This window comes from Cavia porcellus, unplaced genomic scaffold (assembly GCF_034190915.1).
Source record: "Cavia porcellus strain 051 isolate PalLab524CR breed Dunkin Hartley unplaced genomic scaffold, mCavPor4.1 scaffold_4, whole genome shotgun sequence".
NCBI classification, from domain to species: Eukaryota; Metazoa; Chordata; class Mammalia; order Rodentia; family Caviidae; genus Cavia; species Cavia porcellus.
This window is the reverse complement of record NW_026947487.1, coordinates 3,168,886-3,187,991: the sequence shown is the minus strand read 5'-3', so window position 1 is coordinate 3,187,991 and position 19,106 is coordinate 3,168,886.

Genomic DNA, 19,106 nt, shown 5'->3' with positions numbered 1-19,106 from the left:
TGTTAGGGTTAGGGTTAGAGTTAGGGTTAGTTTTAGAGGGTTATGGTTATGGTTAGGGTTAGGGTTAGGGTTAGTGTTAGGGTTAGGGTTAGGTTTAGGGTTAGGATTAGTGTTAGGGTTAGAGGCTTAGGGATTGGGTTAGAGTAGGGTTAGCGTTAGGTTTACAGTTAGGGTTAGGGTTAGGGTTAGGTTTAGGGTTAGGATTAGTGTTAGGGTTAGAGGCTTAGAGATTGTGTTAGGGTTAGAGTGTTACATTTAGGGTTAGGTTTACAGTTAGGTTTAGGGTTTGGGTAACAGTGTTAGAGGTTTAGGGTTCGGGTCAGTGTTAGGGATATGGTTAGTTTTAGAGGGTTATTGTTAGGATTTGGGTAAGGTTTAGGGTTCACGTTAGAACATTATGGTTAGACATATGGTTAGAGGGTTAGGGTTTGGGTTCGAATTAGGGTAAGGTTTAGGTTTAGGGTTAGGTTTAGGGTTATTGTTAGGCTTAGGGTTATGCTTACGGGTAGGGTTAGACGATTGGATGGTTAGTGTTAGGGTTACGGTTATGGATACAGTTAGGGTTAGAGTTAGAGTTACTGTTACTGTTAGGGTTAGGGTTAAGGTTTGTGTTAGGGTTTAGGGTTAGGGTAAGGGTTATTGTTAGGGCTAGGGATATTGTTAAGTGTTAGAGTTAGGTTTAGAGTTACAGTTAGGGTTAGATTTAGTGTTAGGGTTAGGGTTAGTTTTAGGGTTAGGGTTGGGGTAAGGGCAAGGTTTCAGTTAAGGGTTAGGTTTAGGGTTAGGGTTAGGGTTAGGGTTAGGTTTGGGGTTACGTTTAGGGTGAGAGTGTAAGGGTTAGGGTTATGGTTAGGTTTATGGTTAGGTTTAGTGTTAGTGTTAGGGTTAGGGTTAGGGTTAGAGTAAGTGTTAGGGTTAGGGTTAGTGTTAGGGTTAGGGTAACGGTTAGGGTTAGGATGAATTTTGGTGAAGGTAGGGTTTAAGATTATTTTGAGGCTTAGGGTTAGGATTAGAGGGTAAGTGTCAGGGTTATGTTTAGAGAGTTACCGGGTTAGGGTTAGGGTTAGGGTTAAGGTTAGGTTTAGAGATTTACCGTTAGGGTTAATGTTAGGGTTTGAGGGTTAGTATTAGTGTTTGCAATAGAGGGTTAGGGCTAGGGATAGGGTTAGGCTTAGGGTTAGATTTAGGGTTAGTTTCCGGGTTAGGATTAGGATTAGGTTTAAGGTTAGGGTTAGGGTTAGGGTTAGTTTTAGGGTTAGGCTAGGGTTAGGGTTAGGGTTAGTGTTAGTGTTAGGGTTAGGTTTAGGTTTAGGGTTAGGTTTAGTGTTAGTTTTTGGGTTAGAGCGTTAGAGAGATAGGGGTAGGGTTCGAATTCAGCTTAGGGTTAGAGTGTTAGATTAAGGGCTATGGTTAGGTTTAGCGTAAGGCTTAGGTTTAGGATAAGGGTTAGCGTTACGGTTAGTTTTAGGGTTAGGGTTAGGATTAGGTTTAGGGTTAGAGGGTTGGATGTTTAGGGTTAGGGTTAAGGTTATGGTTATGGTTAGGTTTATAGGGTTGGGGTTAGCGTTAGGGTTAGGTTTAGAGGGTTAGGGTTGGTCTTAGGGTCAGGGTTAGCGTTAGGTTTAGGGGTTAGATTTAGTGTTGGGGTTAGGGTTAGAGGGTTAGGTTTAGAGGCTTACTGATAGGGTTACAGTTAGAGTGTTAGATTTAGGGTTAGGATTAGGTTTAGGGTTAGGGTTAGGGTTAGAGGTTTACGGGGTTAGGGTTCGGTTGAGTGTTAGGAATATGGATAGCATTAGAGGGTTATTGTTAGGATTAGGGTTAGGGTTAGGGTTCACGTTAGAGGATTATGGTTAGACTTATGGTTAGAGAGTTAGAGTTAGGGTTTGGGTTAGGGTAAGGGTTAGTGTTATGGCTAGGGTTAGATGATTGGATGGTTAGTGTTATTGTTATGGTTATGGATAGGGTTTGGGTTAGAGTTACTGTTACTGTTAGGGTTAGGGTTAAGGTTTGTGTTAGGGTTTGGGGTTAGGGTTAGTGTTAGGACTAGTGTTGGTGTTAGGTGTTAGGGTTAGGGTTAGGGTTAGAGTTACAGTTAGGTTTAGATTTAGTCTTAGGTTTAGGTTAGGTTTAGGGTTAGGGTTGGGGTAAGTGTAAGATTTAGGTTAAGGGTTAGGTTTAGGGTTAGGGTGAGGGTTAGGGTTAGGTTTGGGATTACGATTAGGATGAGTGTTAGGGTTAGGTTATGGTTAGGGTTAGGTTTATGGATAGGGATGGTTTTAGTGTTAGGGTTAGTGTAAGGGTTAGAGTAAGTGTTAGGGTTAGGGTTAGTGTTAGGGTTAGATAACGGTTAGGTTTAGGATTAGGGTTGGGTGACGGTTGGGATTAGGGTTATGGTTAGGCTTAGGGTAAGGATTAGAGGGTAAGTGTTCGGGTTATATTTAGAGAGTTAGAGCGTTAGGGTTAGGGTGGGGGTTAAGGTTAGGTTAAGAGTGTTACTGTTAGGGTTAGTGTTATGGTTTGAGGGTTAGTATTAGTGTTAGGGGTAGTGGGTTAGGGCTAGGGCTGGGGTTAGGGTTAGGGTTAGAGTTAGGTTTAGTTTTAGGGTTAGGGTTAGGTTTTAGGGTTAGGGTTAGTGTTAGGGTTAGTTTTAGTGTTAGGTTTAGGGTTAGGGTCAGTGTTATGGTTAGGGTTAGGCTTAGGTTTAGGTTTATGGTTAGTGTTAGTGTTAGGGTTAGAGCGTTAGAGCATTAGGGTTAGCGATAACGTTAGGCTTAGGGTTTGAGTGTTAGGTTTAGTGTTAGTTTTAGTGTTAGGTTTCGGGTTAGGGTTAGGTTTAGTGTTAGGGTTAGGCTTAGTGTTAGGGTTAGGGTTAGGGTAAGAGTAAGTGTTGGCATTAGGGTTAGTGTTATGGTTAGGGTAAAGTTTAGCGTTAGGATTAGGTTTGGCTGACGGTTGGGTTTAAGGTTATGGCTAGGCTTAGAGTTAGGATTAGAAGGTAAGTGTTAGGGTTATGTTTAGAGAGTTAGAGTGTTAGGGTTAGGGTTAGGGTTAAGGTTAGGGTTAGAGGGTTACGGTTAGGGTAAGTGTTAAGGTTTGAGGGTTAGTGTTAGTGTTCGGGAAAGAGGGTTAGGGCTAGGGATAGGGTTAGGGTTAGGATTACAGTTAGGGTTAGTTTTAGGGTTAGGGTTAGGGTTAGTTTTAGGTTTAGGGTTAGGGTTAGGGTTTAGGGTTAGGGTTACGGTTAGGGTTACTTTTAGGTTTAGGGTTAGGTTTAGGGTTAGTTTTAGGGTTAGGGTTAGGTTTAGGTTAGGGTTAGGGTTAGTGTTAGTGTTAGTGTTAGAGCGTTAGAGGGATGGGGTTAGGGGTAGGGTTAGGCTTAGGGTTAGAGGGTTAGGTTTAAAATTAGGTTTAGGGTAAGTCTTCGGTTTCGAATTAGGGTTAGTGTTAGTGTTAGCGTTACGGTTAGTATTAGGGTTAGCGTTAGGCTTATGTTTAGGTTAGAGGGTTGGATGTTTAGGGTTTTGGTTATGGTTATTGTTAGGTTTAGATGGTTGGGGTTAGCGTTAGGGTTAGATTTAGAGGGTTAGGGTTGTTCTTAGGGTTAGCGTTAGGTTTAGAGGTTAGGTTTAGTGTTAGGGTTAGGTTTGGGGTTAGGTTTAGGGTTAGAGGGATAGATGGTTAGGTGTAGGGTTTGGGTTAGGATTCGGATTAGAGGGTTAGAGGGTTAGGGTTCGGTTTAATGTTAGGGATATGGTTAGTGTTAGAGGGTTATTGTTCGGGTTAGGGTTATTGTTAGGGTTCACGTTAGAGGATTATGGTTAGACTTATGGTTAGAGGGTTAGTGTTTGGGTTCGGCTTAGGGTAAGGGTTAGGGTTAGGGCTAGGGGTAGACGATTGTATGGTTTTTGTTAGTGTTATGGTTATGGATAGGGTTAGGTTTAGAGTTAGAGTTACTGTTACTTTTATGGTTAGGGTTAAGGTTTGTGTTAGGGTTTAGCGTTTGCTTTAGTGTTAGGGCTAGTGTTAGTGTTAGGTGTTAGGGTTAGTGTTAGGGTTAGAGTTACAGTTAGGGTTAAATTTATTGCTAGAGTTAGATTAGGTTTAGGGTTAGGGTTGGGTTAAGGGTAAGGTTTAGGTTAAGGGTTAGAGTTAGGGTTAGGGTTAGGTTTGTTGTTATGTTTAGGGTGAGAGTATTAAGGTTAGGGTTAGGTTTAGTGTTAGTTTTAGGGTTAGGGTTAGTGTTAGGGTTAGGGTATGGTTAGGTTTAGGGTTAGGGTTAGGGTTAGTGTTAAGGTGAGGGTTAAGTTTATGGTTAGGGTTAGGGTTAGTGTTAGTGTTAGGGTTAGAGTGTTAGAGGGTTAAGGTTAGATTTAGTGTTACAGTTAGAGTTAGGGTTAGTTTTAGGGGTAGGGTTAGGTTTAGGGTTAGTGTTAGTGTTAGGGTTAGGGTTAGTTTTAGTGTTAGGGTTAGGGTTAGGATTACGGTTAGTATTAGGGTTGGGTTAGAGCATTATAGGGTTAGGGTTAGGGGTAGTGTTAGGCTTAGGGTAAGAGGGTTATGGTTAGGGTTAGGGTTAGGTTTAGGGTTAGGGTTTGGGTTAGTTTTAGGGTTATGGTTAGGGTTACGGTTAGGGTTAAGGTTAAGGATAGTGTTAGGGTTACGGTTAGGGTTAGAGTAAGTGTTAGGCTTAGGGTTAATTTTAGGGTTAGGGTAACGGTTAGGGTTAGGATTAGCTTTGGGTGACCTTTGGGTTTAGGGTTATGGTTAGGCTTAGGGTTAGGATAGAGGGTAAGTGTTATAGTTATGTTTCGACAGTTAGATGGTTAGGGTTAGGGTTAATGTTAGGGTTAGAGGGTTACGGTTCGGGTTAGTGTTAGTGTTTGAGGGTTAGTAGTAGTGTTATGGATAGTGGGTTCGGGCTACTGATAGGGTTAGTGTTAGGTTTAGGGTTAGGGTTAGTTTTAGGGTTAGGTTTAGGGTTAGGGTTTAGGTTTAGGGTTAGGGTTAGGGTTCGTTTTAGGGTTAGGGTTAGGGTTATGTTGTGTGTTAGTTAGGGTTAGGGTTAGGGTTAGTGTTAGTGTTAGGGTTAGAGTTAGAGTTACTGTTACTGTTAGGGTTAGGGTTAAGGTTTGTGTTTGGGTTTAGGGTTAGGGTTAGAGTTAGGGCTAGGGTTATTGTTAAGTGTTAGAGTTAGGGTTAGGTTTAGAGTTACTGTTAGGGTTAGATTTAGTGTTAGTGTTAGGGTTAGGTTTAGAGTTAGGGTTGGGGTAAGGGCAAGGTTTAGGTTAAGGGTTAGGTTTAGGGTTAAGGTGAGGGTTAGGGTTAAGTTTGGGGTTACGTATAGTGTGAGAGTGTAAGGGTTAGGGTTATGGTTAATGTTAGGTTTATGGTTAGGTTTAGTGTTAGTGTTAGGGTTAGTTTTAGGGTTAGAGTAAGTGTTAGGGTTAGGGTTAGTGTTAGGGTTAGGGTAACGGTTAGGGTTAGGATTAGGTTTGGTGAAGGTAGGGTTTATGGTTATGGTGAGGCTTAGGGTTAGGATTAGAGGGCAAGTGTCAGGGTTATGTTTAGAGAGTTACATCGTTAGGGTTAGGTTTAGGGTTAGTTTTAGGATTAGTCTTAGGGTTCGGGTTAGGGTTAGTGTTAGTGTTAGGGTTAGGTTTAGGGTTAGGGTTAGGGTTAGTGTTTATTTTTGGGTTAGAGCGTTACAGAGATAAGGGTAGGGGTTGGATTAAGCTTAGGCTTAGAGTGTTAGATTAAGGGCTAAGGTTAGGTTTAGGGTAAGGCTTAGGTTTAGTATTAGGGTTAGTGTAAGGGTTAGTGTTACGGTTAGTATTAAGGTTAGGGTTAGGGTTAGGTTTAGGGTTAGAAGGTTGGATGTTTAGGGTTAGGGTTATGGTTATGGTTAGGTTTAGAGGGTTGGGGTTTGCGTTAGGGTTAGGTTTAGAGGTTTAGGGTTGGTCTTAGAGTCAGGGTTAGCGTTAGGTTTAGAGGTTAGGTTTCGGCTTAGGGTTACATTTAGGGTTATGGTTAGATTTAGATTGTTAGGTTTATAGGCTTACTGATAGGGTTAGGTTTAGAGTGTTACATTTAGGGTTAGGGTTAGGTTTATGGTTAGGGTTAGAGTTAGAGGGTTACAGTGTTAGGGTTCGGGTTAGAGTTTGTGATATGTTTAGAATTAGAGGGTTATTTTTGGGATTAGGGTTAGCCTTAGGGTTCACGTTAGTGGATTATGGTTAGACTTATGGTTAGAGGGTTAGGGTTAGGGTTAGGGTAAGTGTTAGGTTTAGGGCTAGGGTTAGACAATTGGATGGTTAGTGTTAGGTTTATGGTTATGGATAGGGTTAGGGTTAGAGTTAGAGTTACTGTTACTGTTAGGGTTAGGGTTAATGTTGGTGCTAGGGTTTAGGGTTAGGGTCAGTGTTAGGTCTAGTGTTGGTGTTAGGTGTTAGGGTTAGGGTTAGGGTTAGAGTTACAGTTAGGGTTAGATTTAGTGTTAGGTTAGGTTAGGTTAAGGGTTAGGTTTGGCGTAAGGGTAAGTTTTAGGTTAAGGGTTAGGTTTAGGGTTAGGGTGTGGGTTAGGGTTAGGTTTGGGGTTACGATTAGGGTGAGAGTGTTAGGGTTAGGGTTATGTTTAGGGTTAGGTTTTTGGTTAGGCTTAGTGTTATTGTTAGGGTTAGGGATAGTGTTAGGCTTAGGGTGAGAGTTTTAGGGTTAGTGTTAGGGTTAGGGTTAGGTTTTTTTGTTAGGGTTATGTTTAGTGTTAGGTTTAGGGTTAGGGTTAGGGTTAGGGTAAGATTAAGTGTTAGGGCTAGGGTTAGTGTTAAGGTTAGGGTAAAGGTTAGGTTTAGGATTAGGTTTGAGTGACCGTTGGTTTTAGGGTTATGGTTAGGCTTAGGGTTAGGATTAGAAGGTAAGTGGTAGGCTTATGTTTAGGAAGTTAGAAGGTTAGGGTTAGGATTAGGGTTAATGTTAGGTTTAGAGTGTTACAGTTAGAGTTCTTGTTAGGGTTTGAGGGTTAGTATTAGTGTTAGGGATATAGGGTTAGGGCGAGGGATAGGGGTAGGGTTAGGGTTAGAGTTAGTGTTAGGTTTAGGTTTAGGGTTAGGGTTAGGGTTTAGGGTTAGGGTTAGGGTTATGATTACTTTTAGGGTTAGGTTTAGGGTTAGGGTTAGTTTTAGGTTTAGGGTTAGGGTTAGGGTGAGTGTTATTGTTAGGGTTAGAGCATTAGAGGGATAGGGGTAGGGGTAGGGTTAGGCTTAGGGTTAGAGGGTTAGGGTTAGGGTTAAGGTTAGGTTTAGCGTAAGGTTTAGTTTTCGGATTTGGGTTAGTGTTAGGGTTAACATTACGTTTAGTATTAGGGTTAGGATTAGGTGTCGGGTTAGAGGGTTGGATGTTTATGGTTAGGGTAATGGTTATGGTTAGGTTTAGAGGGTTGCGGTTAGCGTTAGGGTTAGGTTTAGAAGGTTAGTGCTGGTCTTAGGGTCAGGGTTAGCGTTAGGGGTTAGAGGTTAGTTTTAGTGTTAATGTTAGGGTTAAGGTTATGGTTAGGATTAGAGTGTTAGGTTTAGAGGCTTATTGATACTGTTGTGGTTAGAGTGTTAGATTTAGGTTTAGTGTTAGGTTTAGGGTTAGGGTTAGGGTTAGAGGGTTAGAGGGTTAGGGTTTCGGTTAGTGTTAGGGATATGGTTAGCATCAGAGGGTTATTGTTATGATTAGGGTTAGGGTTAGTGTTAACGTTAGACGATTATGGTTTGACTTATGGTTAGAGGGTTAGGGTTAGGGTTTGGTTTAGGGGAAGGGTTTGGGTTAGGGCTAGGGTTAGACTATTGGATGGTTAGTGTTATGGTTATGGTTATAGATAGGGTTAGGTTTAGAGTGAGTGTTACTGTTACTGTCAGGGTTAAGGTTAAGGTTTGTGTTAGGGTTTAAGTTTAGGGTTAGTGTTAGGGCTAGTGTTAGTGTTAGGTGTTAGGGTTAGGGTTAGGTTTAGAATTATAGTTACGTTTAGATTTAGTGTTAGTGTTAGGTTAGGGTTAGGGTTAGGGTTAGGGTTGGGGTAAGTGTAAGGTTTAGGTTAAGGGTTAGGCTTGGGTTTAGGGTGAAAATTAGGGACATGTTTGGGGCTACAATTAGGGTGAGAGTTTTATGGTTAGGGTTATGGTTAAGGTTAGGTTTATGGTAAGGCTTAGGTTTAGAATTAGGGTTAGTGTTAATGTTAGCATTATGGTTAGTAGCAGGGTTAGGGTTAGGGTTAGGTTTAGGGATAGAGGGTTGCATGTTTAGGGTTATGGGTTATGGTTATGGTTAGGTTTAGAGGTTTGGGGTTAGCATTAGGGTTAGGTTCAGAGTGTTAGTGTTGGCCTTAGTGTCAGGGTTAGCGTTAGGATTAGAGGTTAGCTTTAGTTTCAGGGTTAGGGTTAGGGTTATGGTTAGGGTCAGAGCGTTAGAGTTTAGCTTTAGGGTTTGGGTTAGGGTTAGGGTTATTGTTAGGGTTAGGGTTAGGGTTAGGTTTAGAGTTTAGTGTTAGTGTTAGTGTTAGTGTTAGTGTTAGGGTTAAGTTTAGGGTTAGGGTTAGGATCAGTGTTAGGTTTAGGTTTAGGGTTATAATTTAGGTTTATGGTTAGGGTTACGTTTAGGGTTAGGTTTAGGGTTAGAGTTTAGGATTCGTGTTAGGGTTAGTGTAAGGCTTAGGGTTAGTGTTAGTGTTAGGGTTAGGTTTAGGTTTAGGGTTAGAGGAATGGGTTATTGTTAGTGTTAGTGTTAGCATTTGGTTAGGGATTAGGATTAGGTTTCGGTTTAGGGTTAGGGTTTGGTTACGGTTAGTGTTAGTGTTAGGGTTAGGGTTATGTTCGAGGTTAGGTTTAGGTTCAGGGTTATGGTTAGAGTTAGAATTTGTGTTTAGGGTTAGGGTTAGAAGTTAATTCAGTGTTAGGGTTAGGGTTAGGGTTAGAGGTTATGGTTAGGGTCAGGGCTAGGGTTAGGTTTAGGGTTGGGGATAGTGTTAGCGTTAGGGTTATCGTTTAGGGTTATGGTTAATGTTAGGGTTAGGGTTAGGTTTATGTTTAGGTTTAGCTTTAGGGTTAGTGATATGGTAAGGCTGAGGATTAGGTTAGAGGATAAGTTTAGTGTAAACGTTAGGGTTATTGTTAGGTTTAGGGTTAAGTTTAGAGTTCAGTGTTAGGGTTAGGCTTAGGCTTTTGCTTAGGAGTATAGGGTTAGGATTAGGGTTAGGGTTAGCGTTAAGGTTAGGGTTAGACGTTAAGGTTAGGGTTAGGGTTACGGTTAGGGTTAAAGTTAAAGCTTAGGTTTAGGGTTAGGATTATTGTTATGGTTGGGGTTAGGATTAGGGTTAATGTTATTGTTAGGGTTAAGGTTAGCATTAGAGTTTAGTGTTAGGGTTAGGGTTAGGGTTAGGGTTAGTGTTAGAGTTATGGTTAGGTTTAGTGTTAGAGTTAGTGTTACCGTTAGTGTTAGAGTTAGGGTTAGGTTTTGGGTTAGAGTTAGGGTTACGGGTCAGGTGTTATGGATAAGGTTAAGGTTAGGGTTATGGCTAGGGTTAGTGTTAGGGTTAGGATTAGGGTTTGGCGTTCGTTGTTAGGGTTCATATTAGGGTTAGTGTTATGGTTCGATTTTAGGGTTAGGGTTAGCATTAGGATTAGAGTTAGGTTTAGGTTTAGGGTTATGGTTAGAGGTTAGCGTTAGATTTAGTGTTAGCATTTGGGTTAGGGTTTAGTTTAGGCTTAGAGGTTAGGGTTAAGGTTGAAGCTTAGGTTTAGACTTAGGTTTAGCATTCAAATTTAGCTTTAGGGTCATGGTTAGGTTTAGGATTAGGGTTAGGGTTAAGTTTAGGGTTGGGGTTAGGATGAGGGTTAGGGTTAGGTTTAGGGTTATGGTTTAGGGTTTCAGTTATGGTTCAGTTTAGGTTTAGGGTTAGGGCTCGGGTTAGGGTTAGAGTTAGGGTTGGGGATAGGGTAAGGTTTAGGATTATGGTTAGAGTATAGGATTAGGCTTAGGGTTAGGGTTATTGTTTGGGTTATGGTTAGTGTTAGAGTTTAGTGTTAGGCTTAGGGTTAGGTTAGGGTGAGGGTTAGGGTTAGTGTTAGTGTTAGGGTTAGGGGTAGTGTTAAGGTTAGGATTTGGTTTAGTGTTAGTGTTAGTGTTAGGGTTAGGGTTAGGGTTAGGTTAAGGGGTTAGGTGTTAGGGATAGGGTTAGGGTTGGCTTCAGGTTATGGTTATGGTTAGGGTCAATATTAGGTTAGGGTTAGGCTTAGGGTTAGGGTGAGGTTAGGACTAGTGTTAGGGTTAGGGTTAGGATTAGGGTTAGAGTTAGGATTAGGGTTAGTGTTAGTGTTAGGGTTAGGTTTAGGGTTAGGGTTACTGTTAGAGTTGGGGATAGTGTTAGGTTTAGGGTTAGGATTTAGGGTTACAGTTAGGGTTAGGGTTAGGTTTAAGTTTATGTTTAAGGTTAGGTTTTGTGTTAGGATTAGGGTTAAGTTTAGGTTTAGAATTAGGGTTAGGTTTAGTGTTAGGGTTAATGTTACGGTTAGGGTTAGGATTAGGGTTAGGTTTAGGGTTAGGGTTAGAATTTAGGCTTATGTTTAGGGTTAGGGTTAATGTTAGAGTTTAGGGTTAGTGTTAGGGTTAGTGTAAAGATAGGGCTAGTGTTAGGGTTAGGGTTAGAGTTTAGTGTTAGGGTTAGGGTTAGAGTTAGGGTTGTGGATAGTGTTAATGTTATTGTTAGGGTTTAGGGTTATGGTTAGGCTTAGGGTTAGAGTTAGCTTTATGTTTAGGGTTAGGGTAAGGGTTAGAGTTAAAGTTGGGTTTATGGATAGGGTAAGCCTTAGAATTAGGGTTCGAGGATAGGTTTAGGGTTAAGGTTAGGGTTATTGTTAGGGTTAGGGTTAGAGTTTAGTGTTAGGGTTAGGTTTAGGGTTAGTGTTATGGTTAAGGTTAGGTTAGAGTTAGGTTAGTGTTAAGGGTAGGGTTAGTGTTAGGTTTAGAATTTAGGCTTATAGTTAGGGTTAGGTTTATTGTTAGGGTTAATGTTAGAGTTTAGGGTTAGTGTTAGGGTAAATGTAAAGTTAGGATTAGTGTTAGGTTTAGGGTTAGGTTTAGGGTTAGGGTTAGAGTTATTGGTTAGGGTTATGGCTAGGATTAGGGTTAGGGATTATGGTTAGGGTTAGGTTTACAGTTCGGCTTTGGTTAGGGTTAGGGTTAGGGTTAGGGTTAACGTTAGAGGTTAGGGTTAGGTTTAGGGTTAGGGTTAGGATTATGGTTAGATTTCAGGTTTGTGTTAGGGTTTGGGTTAGGATTAGGTTTAGAGTTTAGTGTTAGTGTTAGGGTTAGTGTTAGTGTTAGTGTTAGGGTTAGGGTTAGGTTAGTTTTAGTGTTAGGGTTAGAGGTATGTGTTAGGGGATAGGTTTAGGGTTAGTGTTAGGGTTAGAGTTAGGTTTAGGTTTTATGGTTAAGGATAGTATTATCATTAGTGTTAGGGTTAGGGTTAGAGGGTTAGGGTTAGGGATAGGGTTAGGCTTTGTGTTAGGGTTACGGTTAGAGGTTAGATTTAGGCTTAGTTTAGGGTTAGGGTTAGGGTTAGATTTAGATTTAGAGGTTAGTGTTCTGGTTAGCTTTATGATTAGGGTTAGAATTTAGGGTTAGGGTTTGGGTTATTGTTCGCATTATGTTTAGGATTATGGGTTAGTGTTAGTGTAGGGTTAGGGTTAGAGTTAGGGTTAGGGTTAGGAATAGGGTTAATGTTACAGTTAGGGTTAGAATTAGTATTAGGTTTTGGGTTAGCATTAGAAGTTAATTTTGTGTTAGGATTAGGGTTAGGGTTAGAGGTTATGGTTATGGTTAGTGTTAGGTTTAGGATTGAGGATAGTTTAAGAGTTAGGGTTATTGTTTATGTTTATAGTTAGTGTTAGGGTTAGGTTTATGTTTAGGGTTAGGGTTAGTGTTAGGGTTAGAGAAAGGGTAAGGCTTAGGATTAGGGTAGAGGATAGGTTTAGAGTTAGGGTTAGGGTTATTGTTAGGTTTAGGGTTAGAGTTTAGTGTTAGGGTTAGGGTTATGTTTAGGGTTATGGTTAGGTTAGGGTTAGAATTATAGGGCTAGGTTTAGGGTTAGGGTTAGAGATTAAAGTTAGGGTTCATGTTATGGTTAGGGTTAGGAATTGGGGTTAGAGTTAGGGTTAGGGTTATGTTTAGGGCGTACGGTTAGGGTTAGAGTTAGGGTTAGATTTAGGGATAGGTTTAGGATTAGAGTTAGGGTTAGTGTTAGCTTAGAGTTTAGGGTTAGGGTTAGGGTTAAAGTTAAAGCTTAGATTTATGGTTAGGAGTAGTGTTATGGTTATGGGTAGCGTCAGGGTTAAGTTTATGTTTAGCGTTAGGGATTGTGTTCAGATTAGTTTTTGGTTTAGGGTTACGCTTAGGGTTATGGTTTTGGTTATTGTTAGGGTTAGGGTTAGGGTTCGAGCTTAGTGTTAAGGTTAGTGTTGAGTTAGGGTTGTGGATAGTGTTAAGGTTATTTTTAGGGTTTTGGTTTATGGATAGGGTTAGGGTTAGAGTTAGCTTTATGTTTAGGGTTAGGGTTAGGTTTAGGGTTAAGGTTTGGGTTATGGATAGGGTATGCATTAGGATGAGGGTATGCATTAGGATGAGGGTTAGCATAGGTTTAGGGTTAGGGTTAGGTTTATTGTTAGGGTTAGGGCTAGGGTTAGAGTTTAGTGCTAGGGTTAGGGTTAGGGTTAGGGTTAATGTTAGGTTTAGAGTTAGGTTTAGAGTTAGGGTTAGTGTTAGGGTTAGGGTTAATGTTACAGTTAGATTTAGGATTAGGGTTAGGGTTAGAATTTAGGCTTATGGTTAGGGTTAATCTTTTGGGTTAGGGTTAATGTTAGAGTTTAGAATTAGTGTTAGGGTTAGTATCAAAGTTAGGGTTAGTGTTAGGGTTACGGTTAGGGTTAGGTTTAGGGTTAGGTTTAGAGGTAGGTGTTAGGGTTAGAGTTAGCATTAGGATTAGGTTTAGGGACTTGGGTTCGGGTTAGGTTTAGAGTTAGGGTTTGATTACGGATAGGGTTAGGGTTAGGGTTAGGGTTACATTAGAGGTTAGGGTTAGGTTTAGGGTTAGGGTTAGGTTTATGGTTAGAGTTAGAGATTTGTGTTAGGGTTAAGGTTAGGATTATGGTTAGAGTTTAGTGTTAGTGTTAGGGTTACGGTTAGCTTAGTTTTAGGGTTAGGGTTAGGTTAGTGTTAGGGTTAGAGGTATGGGTTAGGGATACGTTTAGGGTTAGCATTAGGATTAGTGTTAGGTTTAGGGTGTATGGTTAGGGATAGGGTTAGCATTAGTCTTAGTGTTAGGGTTAGAGGGTTAGGGTTAGGTATAGGGTTAGGCTTAGGGTTAGAGTTAGGATTAGGGTTAAGGTTAGAGGTTACATTTAGGCTTAGGGTTAGGGTTATGGTTAGGGTTAAATTTAGAGGTTAGTGCTATCGTTAGGTTTAGGATTAGGGTTAGAGTTTAAGGTTAGGGTTAAGGTTATTGTTCGTGTTAGGGTTAGGGTTAGAGTTTAGTGTTAGGGTTATTGTAGTGTTAGTGTTAGTGTTAGAGTTAGGGTTAGTGTTAGGTTTAGGGTTAGGGTTAGAGTTAGGGTTAGCATTAGGGTTAATATTACGGTTAGGGTTAGGGTTAGGGTTTGGTTTAGGGTTAGGGTTAGAAGTTAATTTTTTTTTAGGGTTAGGGTTAGGGTTAGGGATAGAGGTTATGATTATGGTTAGGCTTAAGGTTAGGTTTAGGGTTAGGGTTGGGAGTAGTGTTAGGGTTCAGCTTATGGTTTATGGTTACTGTTAGTGTTAGGGTTATGGTTAGGTTTATGTTTAAGGTTAGGTTTAGGGTTAGGGTTAGAGATAGAGCAAGTCTTATGATTAGGTTAGAAGATAGGTTTAGGGTTAGTGTTAATGTTATTGTTAGGTTTAGGTTTAGGGTTAGAGTTTAGTGTTAGTGTTAGGGTTAGTGTTATGGTTATGGTTACAGTTAGGGTTAGGCTTAGGATTATAGGGTTAGGTTTATGGTTAGGTTTAGAGGTTAAGTTAGGGTTAGGGTTAACTTCAGGTTTAGGGTCAGGTTTAGGGTTAGGGTTATGCTTAGAGTTAATGTTAGGGTTAGTGTTAGGGTTAGGATTAGGATTAGAGGTTAACGTTAGGGTTAGGGTTAGGGTTAGGGTAATGGTTAGGATTAGGTTTAGGGTTAGGTTTAGGGATAGTGTTAGTGTTTTGTTAGGGTTTAACGTTTCATTTAGTGTTAGGATTAGGGTTAGGTTAGGTTTAGGGTTAGTGTCAGGGTTTTGGAATAGGTAAAGGTTAGAATTAGGGTTAGAGGATAGGTCTAATATTAGGCTTAGTGTTATTTTTAGGGTTAGGAGTAGGGTGTGAGTTTAGTGTTAGGGTTAGTGTTAGGGTTAAGGTCAGAATTAGGGTTTGAGGTATGGTTAGTGTTAGGGTTAGGGTTAGGGTTAGGTTTACGTTTAGGGTTAGGGTTACGGTTAGCGTTAGGGTTAAGGTTAGGTTTAGGGTTATGTTTATGTTTTAGATGTTAGGGATAGGGTTAGGGTTAGGCTTCGGTTTCCGCTTAGGGTTGGGGTTACAATTAGGTTACGGTTAGGGTAAGGGTTATGGTTACGGCTAGTTTTAGGATTAGGGTTAGCATTAGGTTTAGGGTTTGGGTCAAGGTTAATGGTTAGGTGTTAGTAATAGGGTTAGGTTTAGGGTTATGGTTTGGGTTAAGTTAGGGTTAGGCTTAGGTTTAGGGTTAGGGTAAGGATTAGGGTTAATGTTAGGGTTAGGTTTGTGTTCAGGGTTAAGGTTAGGGTTAGGGTTGGGGATAGTGTTAGGGTTAGGGTTAGTGTTAGGGTTAAGTTTAGCATTAGGGTTTGGGTTAGAGTTAGGGTTAGGGTTAGGGATAGGGTGAGGCTTAGGATTAGGGTAAGAGTATTGGTTTAGTGTTAGGGTTAGGGTTATTGTTAGGTTTAGGTTTAGGGTTAGAGTTTAGTGTTAGGACTAGGGTTAGGGTTAGTGTTAGGGTTAGAGTTAGGTTTAGAGTTAGGGCTAGGTTTATTGTTCAGGTTAGTGTTAGGTTTCGGGTTAGGGTTAGGGTTAGTGTTAGGTTTACGGTTAAGGTTAGGTTTAGGATTAAATTTAGCATTAGAGTTTAGTGTTACGGTAAGTGTTAGGGTTATGTTTAGGGTTAAACAGGGTTAGGTTTAGGGTTAGGATTGGGGTTAGGTTTAGGTTTAGTGTTAGGGTTAGGGTTAGGGATATGATTAGGGTTTTGCATTAGGGGTTACTGTTAGGTTTAGGGTTAGAAGTTAGGGTTATGGTTTAGGTTCCTGTTAGGGTTAACTTATGGTTAGGGATAGGGTTTACTTTCGTGTTAGGGTTATTGTTTGGGTTAGGTTTAGAGTTAGGTTTAGGTTTAGGGTTAGGTTTAGGTTTAGGGTTAGGTTTAGTATTAAGGTTAGGTTTAGAGTTTAGTGTTACGGTAAGGGTTAGGGTTATGTTTAGGAGTAGACAGGGTTAGGTTAGGTTTAGGGTTTGGGTTATGGTTAGGGTTATGGATATGATTAGGGTTTGGCATTAGGGATTAGTGTTAGGGTTAGGGTTAGAGGTTAGGGTTATGGTTACAGTTATGTTTAGGTTTTGGTTTTGGGTTAGGGTTAGGGATAGGGTTAGGGTTAAGGTTAGAGTTAGGTTTTGGGTTTATGGTTAGGGATAGGGTTACCGTTAGTGTTAGGGTTAGGGTTAGAGTGTTAGGGTTATGGATAGCGTTAGGCTTATTGTTAGGGTCAGGGGTGGGGTTAGGGTTAGAGGTTAGGTTTAGGCTTAGGGTTAGGATTAGATTTAGGGTTAGGGTTAGAGTTAGAGGTTAGTGTTAGTGGTAGTGTTAGGGTTAGGGTTATTTTTAGGTTTAGGTTTAGTGTTAGAGTTTAAGGTTAGGGTTAGGTTTAGGTTTAGGTTTAGGGTTAGGGTTAGCGTTAGGACTAGAAGTTAAGGTTGGGTGTAGGGTTAGGGTTAGAGTTAGGGTTAGGGTTAGGGATATGATTAGGGTTTGGCATTAGGGGCTAGGGTTAGGGTTAGGGTTATGGTTATGTTTTCAGTTCATGTTAGGGTTAGGGTTAGAAGTTAGGCTTATGGTTAGGGTTAGGTTTAGTGTTACGGTTAGGTTTAGGGTTAGGGTTAGAGTTAGGATTTGGTTTAGGGGTTAGGTGTTAGGGATAGGGATAGCGTTAGGCTTCGTGTTATGGTTAGTGTTAGGGTTATGATTAGATTAGGGTTACGTGAAGGGTCAAGGTTAGTGTTATTTTTAGGATTAGTGTTAGATTCAGCATTACGTTTAGGGGTAGGGTTAGGTTTAGGGTTAGGGTTACGCTTAAAGCTTAGATTTAGGGTTTGGGTTAGGGTTAGAAGTTCATATTAGTGTTAGGTTTAGGTTTAGGGTTAGTGTTTTGGTTAGGATTAGGGTTAGGGTTAGGGTTAGGGTTAGGGTTAGGGTTATGTTTAGGAGTTAGGTGTTAGGGATAGTGTTAGGTTTCGTCTTCGGGTTACGGTTAGTGTTAGGGTTACAATTAGGTTAGGGTTACGGCAAGGGTTAGGGTTAGGGTTAGTTTTAGGATAAAGTTTAGTGTTAGCGTTAGGTTTTGGGTTATTGTTAGGGTTAGGGTTAGATTTAGGTTTAGGGTTTTGGTTAGGTTTAGGGTTAGTGTTACGGTTTGGCTTAGTGATAGTGTGTTGTTTAGTTTTAGGGTTTAGGGTTACGGTTAGTTTTAGGATTAGGGTTAATTTTAGGTTTAGTGTTAGGTTTAGGGTTAGGGTTAGGGTTTGGTATAGGTTGAAGGTTAGGATTAGAGTTAGAGGATAGTTTTAGGGTTAGGGTTAGGGTTATTATTAGTTTTAGGGTTAGGTTTACATTTTAGTGTTAGAGTTAGTGTTAGGGTTAGGCTTAGCATTAGGCTTAGGATTATAGGGTAAGGTTTAGGGTTAGGGTTAATGTTAAGGTTAGGTTTAGAGGTTAGTGTTAGGGTTAGTGTTATGGTTATGGTTAGGGCTGAGGGTTAGGGTTAGGGGTAGGGTTAGGGTTAGGTTTAGGGCTTATGCTTAGGGGTAGGCTTAAGGGTTAGGGTTAGGTTAAGGGTTAGGGTCAGGGTTAGGGTTAGGTTTAGGGTTAGTGTTACGCTTAGGGTTAGTGATAGTGTTAGGGTTAGGGTTAGGGTTTAGGGTTACAGTTACCATTAGGGTTAGGGTTAGGGTTAGTTTAAGGGTTTGGCTTAGGTTTAGGGATAGGTTAAGGTTTAGGATTAGGGTTAGAGGGTAGGTTTAGTGTTAGGGTTATTGTTAGCATTAGGTTTAGAGTTTAGTCTTAGGGTTAGGGATAGGGTTAGTGTTAGGGTTAGGATTAGCATTAGGCTTAGAGGTTAGTGTTAGGGTTATGGTTAAAGCTTAGGTTTAGGGTTATGATTCGGGTTAGGGTTATGGTTAGGGTTAGGTTTAGGGCTAGGTTTAGGTTTAGGTTTAGGTTTAGTGTTAGCGTTAAGGATAGAGTAAGTTTAGAGTTTGGGTTAGAGGATAGTTTTAGGTTTAGGGTTACAGTTATTGTTAGGATTAGGCTTAGGGTTAGAGTTTAGTGTTAGGGTTAGGGTTAGGATTAGTGTTAGGTTTAGCTTTAGGGTTAGAGTTAGTTTTAGTTTTAGGGCTAGCGTAGTGTTATGGTTAGTGTTAGGGTTAGGGTTAGGGATACCGTTAGATTACAGATTAGGTGTTAGGGATAGGGTTCGGTTTGGTTTCGGGTTATGGTTAGTGTTAGGATAACGATTAGGTTAGGGTTGCGGTAAGGGTTAGAGTTAGGGTTAGTTTTAGCATACGGGTTACCCTTAGCGTTAGGTTTAGGTTTAGGGTTAGGGGTTAGGTGTTAGGGATAGGGTTAGAATTAGACTCAGGTTAGGGTTAGGGTTAGTGTTAGTTTTAGTGTTAGGGTTAGGATTAGAGTTCGGCCTTTGGTGTTAGGGTTAGGGTTACAGTCAGAGTTATGGTGAGGGTTAGGAGTAGGGTCACAGTAAGGGTTAGGGTTAGGTTTAGGGTTAATGTTACGGTTAGTGTTAGTGATACTGTTAGAGTTTGGGTTAGGGTTTTGGGTTATGGTATAGGTTAGGTTTAGTATTAGGTTTAGGTTTAGGTTTAGGTTTAGGGTTAGGTTTAGGGTTAGGGTTAGAGTTTAGATTTAGGGTTAGGGTTAGGGATAGTGTAAGTGTTAGGATTACCGTTAGATTGTAGGTTTAGTGTTAGGGTTAGGGTAATTGTTAGGGTTAGGATTAGAGTTTAGTGTTAGTGTTAGAGTTAGCATTAAGGTTAGTGTTGTGGTTAGTGTTAGGGTTACAGTTAGGGGTTAAGGTTAGATTTAGGGTTAGGGTTAGTATTACAGTTAGGGTTAGGCTTAGGGTTAGGTTTAGGGTTAGGTTTAGGGTGAAGGTTAGGGCTAGATGTTAAGTTTAGTCTTAGGGTTAGATGTTAGTGTTAGTGTTAGTGTTAGTGTTAGTGTTAGTGTTCGGGTTAGGGTTAGGGTTACGGTTCAAGTTTATAGTTATGGTTAGCGTTAGGGTTAGGGTTAGAGTTAGGTTTGGGGTTATGGTTAGAATTTAGCATTAGATTTACGGTTAGCATTTGGGTTAGGGTTAAGGTTAGGCTTAGATGTTACAGTTAGGGATAGGGTTGAAGTTTGGTTTGGGCTTAGGGTTAGGGTTCGAAGTTAGCTTTAGGGTTATGGTTAGGGTTAGTATTAGGGTTAGGGTTAGGTTTAGGGTTAAGGTAAGGGTTAGGATTAGGGTTAGAGGTTAGTGTTAGGGTTAGAGTGGGGTTATTGTTAGGGTTAGGGTTATGGTTAGATGTCTGTGTTAGGTTTAGGTTTATTGTTAGGGTTAGGGTTACGGTTAGGGTTAGTGTTAGGGTTAGAGTTTAGGCTTAGGGTTAGGGTTATGGTTAAAGCTTAGATTTAGGGTTAGAGTTAGGGTTAGAAGTTCGTGTTAGGGTTAGGTTTAGTGTTAGTGTTAGTGTTAGGGTTAGGGTTG